The following is an 8,896-nucleotide window of genomic DNA, read 5'->3' as shown; positions in this document are numbered from 1 at the left end:
CCCAGCTGCAGAGCCCGGAATGGTACTGCCCTTTCCCTCTGAAAACTCAAAAAAGAGAGACCCCTGGAGATGAAAGTCGAATGTCCTTTTAACACTTTCAGAGACGCACAGCCCGCCAGGTCCTCCGTGTCGGCAGAAAGCCACAAGCAGCCGCGCTCCGGGCTGGCTGTCCACACACCCTTCCCCACCCCGAGCGGCTCTGAGCAGCGCCCCCTCCAGGGCCGGGCGCACGAAGGGTCCCCAACCTCCGGTCAGACAGGCAGCTTGGTATTCGCCCACTTCCCCTCTCCCGCGGGTGTGCCCGGGGCTTTGCCGCTGCGGCTCAGCTGGCGAGTGTCTCTTATGCAAAATGTTTTTCCTACCACGAGGCAGCCTCCCTTCTCCCTTTAATTTTTTTCCCTTTTGTTCCCCCCCCCCTTCCCCTCTCCCTCCCACACACCACCCCCAGCTGTCTTTTCTCCCATACCGTTCATCAGCTTTCCTCGTCGCCGAGGCTCTAGATCAAAAAAACAGATGTAAATTTATTCACGGCAAATCCCGTGTCCTCCTTTGCCGCCGCTGCCACCATTGTAATTCAGGTTTTGTTTTTTCCTGTTTTATTTTTTTAAACGTCTGCTTTTAAGTGTCCCTCTAGAATTCCCGTCGGATTATTTGATGTCATCACATTCCGCCTGAAATTAAAAACGATTTTTTTTTTCTGTACCGGGTTGGCCCTGGCGTGATTCTTTGAGGCGTCTGTGCTCTGTTAATCCCCCCCGGAAGACCATAAAAGCACTTTGGGCCGGATGCCACCCATCTCAGGCACTCTTCCCTGGCCCGAGGATCCGTCCCCAAATGCCAGAAGGCCCCCCCCCCCACCTGCAGGAGGGATCCGTGTGAGCCAACTCGAGGTTTGCTAATGGGAGTGACATCCTGGACACGGTTCCCAAAGTCATTTGGATGTTTACATGCCAGCGGAAGCTGTCTCTCGCCTCCCCGGCTGTGGCTGGTTTGGAGAACACAAGACGAGCCCTGCTGGATCAGACCAGTGAGGATCCATCTTAGTTCAGCATCCTGCCTCACACAGTGGCCTCAACCAGTTCCTCTGGAGGGCCAACAACAGGGCAGAGAGCCCGAGGCCTTCCCCTCACAAGAACATCAGAAGAGCCCTGCTGGATCAGGCCAGTGAGGGTCCATCTAGTCCAGCATCCCGTCTCACACAGTGGCCTCAACCAGTTCCCCTGGAGGGCCAACAACAGGGCAGAGAGGCTGAGGCCTTCCCCTGATAAGAACATCAGAAGAGCCCTGCTGGGTCAGACCAGTGAGGGTCCATCTAGTCCAGCATCCCGTCTCACACAGTGGCCCCAACCAGTTCCTCTGGAGGGCCAACAACAGGGCAGAGAGGCTGAGGCCTTCCCCTCATAAGAACATCAGAAGAGCCCTGCTGGGTCAGACCAGTGAGGGTCCATCCAGTCCAGCATCCTGTCTATCACAGTGGCTTCAACCAGTTCCTCTGGAGGGCCAACAACAGGGCAGAGAGGCCGAGGCCTTTGCCTCATAAGAACATCAGAAGAGCCCTGCTAGGTCAGACCAGTGAGGGTCCATCCAGTCCAGCATCCTGTCTATCACAGTGGCTTCAACCAGCTCCTCTGGAGGGCCAACAACAGGGCAGAGAGGCCGAGGCCTTCCCCTCACAAGAACATCAGAAGAGCCCTCCTGGATCAGACCAGTGAGGGCCCATCTAGTCCAGCATCCCGTCTCACCCAGAGGCCTCAACCAGTTTTTCTGGAGGGCCAACAACAGGGCAGAGAGGCCGAGGCCTTCCCCTCATATGAACGTCAGAAGAGCCCTGCTGGGTCAGACCAGTGAAGGGTCCATCTAGTCCAGCCCTCCCGTCTCACACAGTGGCCTCAACCAGTTCCTCTGGAGGGCCAACAACAGGGTAGAGAGGCCGAGGCCTTCCCCTCATAAGAACGTCAGAAGAGCCCTGCTGGTTCAGACCAGTGAAGGGTCCATCTAGTCCAGCCCTCCCGTCTCACACAGTGGCCTCAACCAGTTCCTCTGGAGGGCCAACAACAGGGCAGAGAGGCCGAGGCCTTCCCCTCACAAGAACATCAGAAGAGCCCTGCTGGGTCAGACCAGTGAGGGTCCATCTAGTCCAGCCTCCCGTCTCACACAGTGGCCTCAACCAGTTCCTCTGGAGGGCCAACAACAGGGCAGAGAGGCCGAGGCCTTCCCCTCATAAGAACATCAGAAGAGCCCTGCTGGGTCAGACCAGTGAGGGTCCATCTAGTCCAGCCTCCCCCGTCTCACACAGTGGCCTCAACCAGTTCCTCTGGAGGGCCAAAACAGGGCAGAGAGGCCGAGGCCTTCCCCTCATAAGAACGTCAGAAGAGCCCTGCTGGGTCAGACCAGTGAGGGTCCATCCAGTCCAGCCTCCCGTCTCACACAGTGGCCTCAGCCAGTTCCTCTGGAGGGCCAACAAGAGGGCAGAGAGGCCGAGGCCTTCCCCTCATAAGAACGTCAGAAGAGCCCTGCTGGGTCAGACCAGTGAGGGTCCATTTAGTCCAGCCTCCCCCGTCTCACACAGTGGCCTCAACCAGTTCCTCTGGAGGGCCAACAAGGGGGCAGAGAGGCCGAGGCCTTCCCCTCATAAGAACATCAGAAGAGCCCTGCTGGATCAGACCAGTGGTCCATCTCATCCAAGCATCCTGCCTCACACAGTAGCCAAACGGTTCCTCTGGACCGCCAACAACAGGCAATACTAAGAGCCAGTGTGGTGTAGTGGATAAGAGCGACGGACTCTAATCTGGAGAACCAGGTTTGATTCCCCAGTTCTCCACGTAAAGCCAGCTGGGTGAACCTGGGTCAGTCACAGCTCTTTCAGAGCTCTTTCAGCCCAGAAAATGTCTAGCTGAGCACCTAGTGGTGCGTCACGCTAATGAGGTTGAAATTAAGGCTGCCAGACAATCTTTGGATCTCCTGGCTATACTACACACAGTGCCACATGGTAATTATTACTCCGACTGGCTTCTGCAGGGTCTCCGGCAGAGGTCTTAACATAATAACATTAGAGAAGCCAATATTGGATCAGTCCAATGGCCTAGCCAACACACAGTGGCAAAAAATGCCAGGTGCCATCAGGAGGTCCAGCAGCGAGGCCAGGACACTAGAAGTTCTCCCCCCCCCCCCAAGCCCCAAGAATACAGAGCATCCCTTGCCCCAGCCATAGAGTCCCTGTCTATCCCTTGTGGCTAATAGCCACTAATGGACTTCTGCCCCATAAAGGTAAAGGTTCCCCTGCTCGAAAGCCATTTGAGTCTGACTAGGGTTGCGGTGCTCATCTCCATTTCAAAGCCAGAGAGCCAGCGCTGTCCAAAGACGTTTCCGTGGTCATGCAGCCGGCATGACCAAACACCAAGGCGCACAGAACGTTGTTACCTTCCCACCAAAGTGGGTACCTATTTATCTGCTTGCAATTTCTTGCTTTCAATATGCTTATCTAATTCCCTCTTGAAGCCGTCCATGCTTGTAGCCACCGCCACATCACCTTTGCCTGGTCTTTTTTTAAGTGGAGATGCCAGGGATTGACCTCCTGCATCCCAAGCAGAGACACCACCACTGAGCCTATGGATCACTGGTTATACCTACAGCCCTTTCCCAAAGCACCTGGTTCAAGGTTACTCTGGTGCTGTGCTGACTTCTTCCCACAAGGGGTCAGGTTTCCCACTTGCAGGAACATGTGAGGACTGGTGGGGAGGCCGTGTGCTGAAAGAAGCTCCCATCAGATGGCCACTGGGAAATGCCGCTCAGTTCATGAAAAGCCCAAAGCCCCATGATGCGAGAATTCTGAGCCGAGCGGATGGGGTGGCTTGTAAAAAGAAAAACAACAGCCACTGCAATATTTCTGGTCATCGCTTCTAATTAAAATAAAATGCTATAGCACAGGAAAAGGTTCAGAAAAGGGCAGGCGAAATGGTTAAGGGGATGGAGCACCTTACCTGTGGAGAAAGGTTACAGAGCTTGGAGGAACTATGACATGATGAGCGATTTACAACATTATGCATGGGATAAAAACATAAGAGACACCAATGCTGGATCAGGCCAAAGTCCCATCTAATCCAACACTCTGTATCACACAGTGGCCAAAAATACCAGGTGCCATCAGGAGGTCCAGCAGTGGGGCCAGGACATTAGAAGCCCTCCCACTGTTGATCCCCCCCCAAGCCCCAAGATGACAGAGCATCACTTGCCCCAGAGTCCCTATCTATACCTTGTGGCTCATAGCCACTGATGGACCTCTGCTCCATATGCTTATCTAATTCCCTTTTGAAGCCGGGATAGAGAAGGTAAAGAAAGACATACTTTTCTGCCTTTCTCACCGTACAAGGTCTCGTGGGCACTCCGTGAAATTAATGAGCAGTCAGTTTAGAACAGATAAAAGGAAGTACTTCTTCACCCAAAGAGTGATTAACACATGGAATTCACTGCCAATGGACGGATTCAAGAGGGGTTTGGATAAACGTGTGGATCAGAGGTCCATCAGTGGCTATTAGCCACCACGTCTAGATGAAGCACTCTGTCTGGGGCAGCGATGCTCTGTCTTCTTGGTGCTTGGGGGGGGGGCTTCTGGAGTTCTGGTCCCACTGGTAGACCTGCTGATGGACCATGGGTTTTGGTCACTGTGTGACACAGAGTTTTGGACTGGGTGGGCCATTGGCCTGATCCAAAATAGGCTTCTCTTATGTTCTTATGTCTAAGGCAGTGATGCTCTGTGTTACTGGTCCTTGGGGAGCAACAGACGGGAGGGCTTCTGGAGTTCTGGCCCCACTGGTGGACCTCCTGATGGTCCCTGGGCTTTGGCCACTGTGTGACACAGAGTTTTGGACTGGGTGGGCCACTGGCCTGATCCAACATTGGCTTCTCTTATATAATTATGAGTGATGGGGAACTAGGTGTCCAGGAAGTCTGTTTGCAGCAAAGGAGCCAAGACTCTTGGATTCTTCTGCTTAAACCAAAGCTGAAGGATGCAGAAACCAAATCCTGTACCAAGGTATTGTCAGTTGCTGACAGAACTGAATGAACACAGACACATGGAACACATCCTTCTGATCACAAGTGCAGTCTGCCGGCATCCAAAAACCCCTTCTTGATAAACTGGTCCGAATTTCTTAACCGATGAGTATCAAGAGGTTTGTCCCCTCTTACAGAGCTACAGTCTTCCCAGGTACCTTGGAGGGAGAGGGTGGTTCTCCCTATTGGTATGTACGTTTCGTGAAGCCGACCTGTATGATGCCCACTAATTATGGATTCGGGGTAGAATTGCCACCTTCTTGTCCTGACCTGGATGGCGCAGGCTAGCCAGATCTCCGGTGCTAAGCAGGGTCGGCCCTGGTTAGTGCTTGAATGGGAGACCACTGAGGAAGTCCGGGGTCACTATGCAGAGGCAGGCAATGGCAAGACCACCTCTGAACCTCTCTTGCCTTGACCTGGATGGCCCAGGGTAGCCCGATCTCATCAGATCTCGGAAGCTAAGCAGAGTTGCTCCTGGTTAGTCCTTGGATGGGAGACCACTGAGGAGCTCCAGGGTTGCTACGCAGAGGCAGGCAATGGCAAACCACCTCTGAACCTCTCTTGCCTTTACCTGGATGGCCCAGGGTAGCCCGATCTCATCAGATCTCGGAAGCTAAGCAGAGTTGCTCCTGGTTAGTCCTTGGATGGGAGGCTACCGAGGAAGTCCAGGGTTGCTGCGCAGAGGCAGGCAAGGGCAAGCCACCTCTGAACCTCTCTTGCTTTGACCTGGATGGCCCGGGTGAGCCCGATCTCATCAGATCTCGGAAGCTAAGCAGGGTCGGCCCTGGTCAGTACTTGGACAGGAGACCACCCAGGAAGTCCAGGGTTGCTGCGCAGAGGCAGGCAAGGGCAAGCCACCTCTGTTTGTCTCTGGCCTGGAAAACTCTCTGGGGTTGTCATGTCCGCCGTGACTTGATGGTTTGGTCCTGACCTGGATGGCCCAGGCTAGCCTCATGCCCTCAGATATGAGAAGCTAAGCAGGGTTGGCCCGGGTTGGTAGACCACCAAGGCAGTCCAGGGTTGCTACGGAGAGGCAGGCGTTCACAAACCACCTCCGTTTGTCTCTCGGCTTGAAAATCCTGTAAGGTCACCGGACGTCGGCTGCGACTGGACTGCGCTTTCCACCCTTACTTTCAGACCCCTGGTTTTTGGCTAGGGCCACCACCCTCTTGGGGAACGGGGATTAATTCCTTCTGTCCCTGATTATTCTGGGCGACTCGGCCCTGGTTTTCAGTTGCCACAGGCAGTGTGGATGCACGACAAAGTCTCCTCTCTTGCCTCCCTTTCCTCCAGCAAGACACCTGCCTCCATCTCCTCAGTCTTGCCTTCTATGTGGAATAGAATCCCAGAATCGGACGGGGTCCCACAGGCCATCTAGTCTCACCCCCTGCTCAGTGCAGGACCATCCGAGAGCATCCCTGACAAGCAGGGCTTTTTTGGTAGAAAAAGTCCAGCAGGAACTCGTTAGCATAATAGGCCACACCCAGAAGCAGAAACTCATTAGCACATTAGGCCACACCCCCTGACTGCACTGCTCATTAGCATATTAGGCCACACCCCCATGTTACCAGAAGTGTGGTCATCCAGCCACACCCACCTTTTGCTTCTTATTCTGTTTACCTTGTTTGTGGTCCAAACCCAGGGCCTTTTTTTGGAGTAGGAACTCCTTTGCATGTTAGGCCACACAACCCTAATGTAGCCAATCCTAATGAGTTTCTGCTGTTGGGTGTGGCCTATTATGCTAATGAGTTCCTGCTGGGCGTGGCCAATTTGGGAGCCAGCCGGAACTCCGTTCCTGCCCAAAAATAGCCCTGCGGACAAGTGTTTGTTCAGCCGCTACTTGAAGACTGCCAGTCAGGGGGAGCCCACCACCTCCCGAGGCCACCCATTCCACTGATGAACCACTCTTACTGCAAATAAGTTTTTCCTAAGATCAAGCCAGTACCTTCCCACCCTCATTCTTGCGAGTCCTCTGCTGCCAACAGAAAAAGAAAATGAGATTGGATTTATATCCCTGCCTTTCGCTACCCGAAGGAGTCTCAGAGCAGCTTACAATCTCCTTCCCCTCCCCACAACAGACACCCCGTGAGGCAGGCGGGGCTGAGAGAGCTCTCTCGAGGACTGCCCTTGAGAGAAAAGCTCTGAAATAACGTGTGACTGACCCAAGGTCACACCAGCAGCTGCACATGGACGAGTGGGGAATCAAACGCGGTTCTCCCAGAGTAGAGTCCGCTGCTCCTAACCACTACACCAGACTGGCTCTCAGGAACAGCTCCCTGCCCTCTTCTAAGGGACAGCCCTTCAGATACTTCAAGAGAGTCATCCTGTCCCCCCTCAACCTCCTCTGCTCCGGACTCAACATGCCCAAGTCCCTCGGCCTTTCCTCCCAGGGCTTATTGGTCTCCAGGCCCCCAATCACCCTCGTCACCCTCCTCGGCAGCTCCTCCACTCTGTCCACATCCTTCTTGAAGTCGGAGCTGAATATCTGCATTTCGGGGGGGCCCTCATAGTTTTATAGCTCAGTCCCTGTTGTTCTTATTTGCAAGCGACAGCAGTCCCCAGTCCCTTTGTCGCCCTCATCACCTCCTGGGCTTGCAGTGCTGCCAGCTGCAACCCAGCTGGGTTTGGTACCAACCCAGCCAGTGGCAGAGCAGCTTTCGAAGCCAATGCCACTCGCTGTTGGGGGGAACGAGCCAGGCCGTAGCTTGGCTGGGGAACGGGCCCCGGAGGAGCCCCCAATGACAGCGGAGCAGCGTGTGGGGTCTCTGGTTGCCTGGGGCCTGCTGGAGCACGCTGGCACCTGGCTGGAGCCACGCCGGCTTTGGAAACTCTGCCAACCATCTGCTGCCTTTCCGAAAGGCCAGGAAACTGCCACCTTCTTTGGGAAGGAGAGGGCAGAGCGGGCCCTTTTCCGGGCAGCTCAGCCAAGGCTTGTCACATGCTACGTGTTTGGGGGTGATTGGCCGCTTCTGCTGGAAGGAAGTGAATGATGCTGCAGTTTGGAGCTCAAAGCGGTGGGGTGATGGAGGGTTCGGGAGGGGGAGCTGTTTATGCAAGAAGGAGGTAAAGGTAAAGGTTCCCTTGCTCGAAAGCCAGTCAAATCCGACTCTAGGGTTGCGGCGCTCATCTCCGTTTCAAAGCCGAAGAGCCAGCGCTGTCCGAAGACGTTTCCGTGGTCATGTGGCCGGCATGACTAAACGCCAAGGCGCACGGAACGCTGTTCCCTTCCTACCGAAGTGGTCCCTGTTTATCTACTTGCAATTTCTTGCTTTCCAACTGCTAGGTTGGCTGGAGCTGGAACTAGAGATGGGAGCTCATTCCGTCATGTGGCAACTCGGGTCTGGAACTGCTGAACTACCGACCTTCCACAGCCTGCAGTTCAGCGTCTTAACCACTTGAGCCACTGCTGGTGCCGGGGTGTTAAGTTGGGCAGAGAGTGTAAATGCGGCAGTGGCACAGGGAGCCCTGAGCTGGACGGCCCAGGCCAGCCCGATCTCATCAGATCTTATAAGCTAAGCAGGGTCAGCTTAGGATTTGGATGGGAGACCACCGAGGAAGGCCAGGGTTGCTGCGCAGAGGCAGGCAAGGGCAAACCACCTCGGCTCATCTCTTGCCGTGACCTGGACGGCCCAGGCGAGCCCGATCTCGTCCGATCTTAGAAGCGAGGCTCTTTTCTACTTCAGGTTTTTCTGAAGAAGTGAGCCGTGACTCCTGAAAGCTCCCCCCATGCCACCAATTTTGTTCGTCTTGAAGGTGCTGCTGAACTCTTGCTCTTTTCTACGGCTGCAGACAGACTCACACGGCTCCCCGTCTTGATCTAAATCTGGAGGTAACTTTAAAAAAA

Source organism: Gekko japonicus, unplaced genomic scaffold, assembly GCF_001447785.1.
Source record: "Gekko japonicus isolate JY-2015 unplaced genomic scaffold, Gekko_japonicus_V1.1 scaffold25, whole genome shotgun sequence".
NCBI lineage: Eukaryota > Metazoa > Chordata > Lepidosauria > Squamata > Gekkonidae > Gekko > Gekko japonicus.
Note: the sequence above shows the minus strand (reverse complement) of the source record.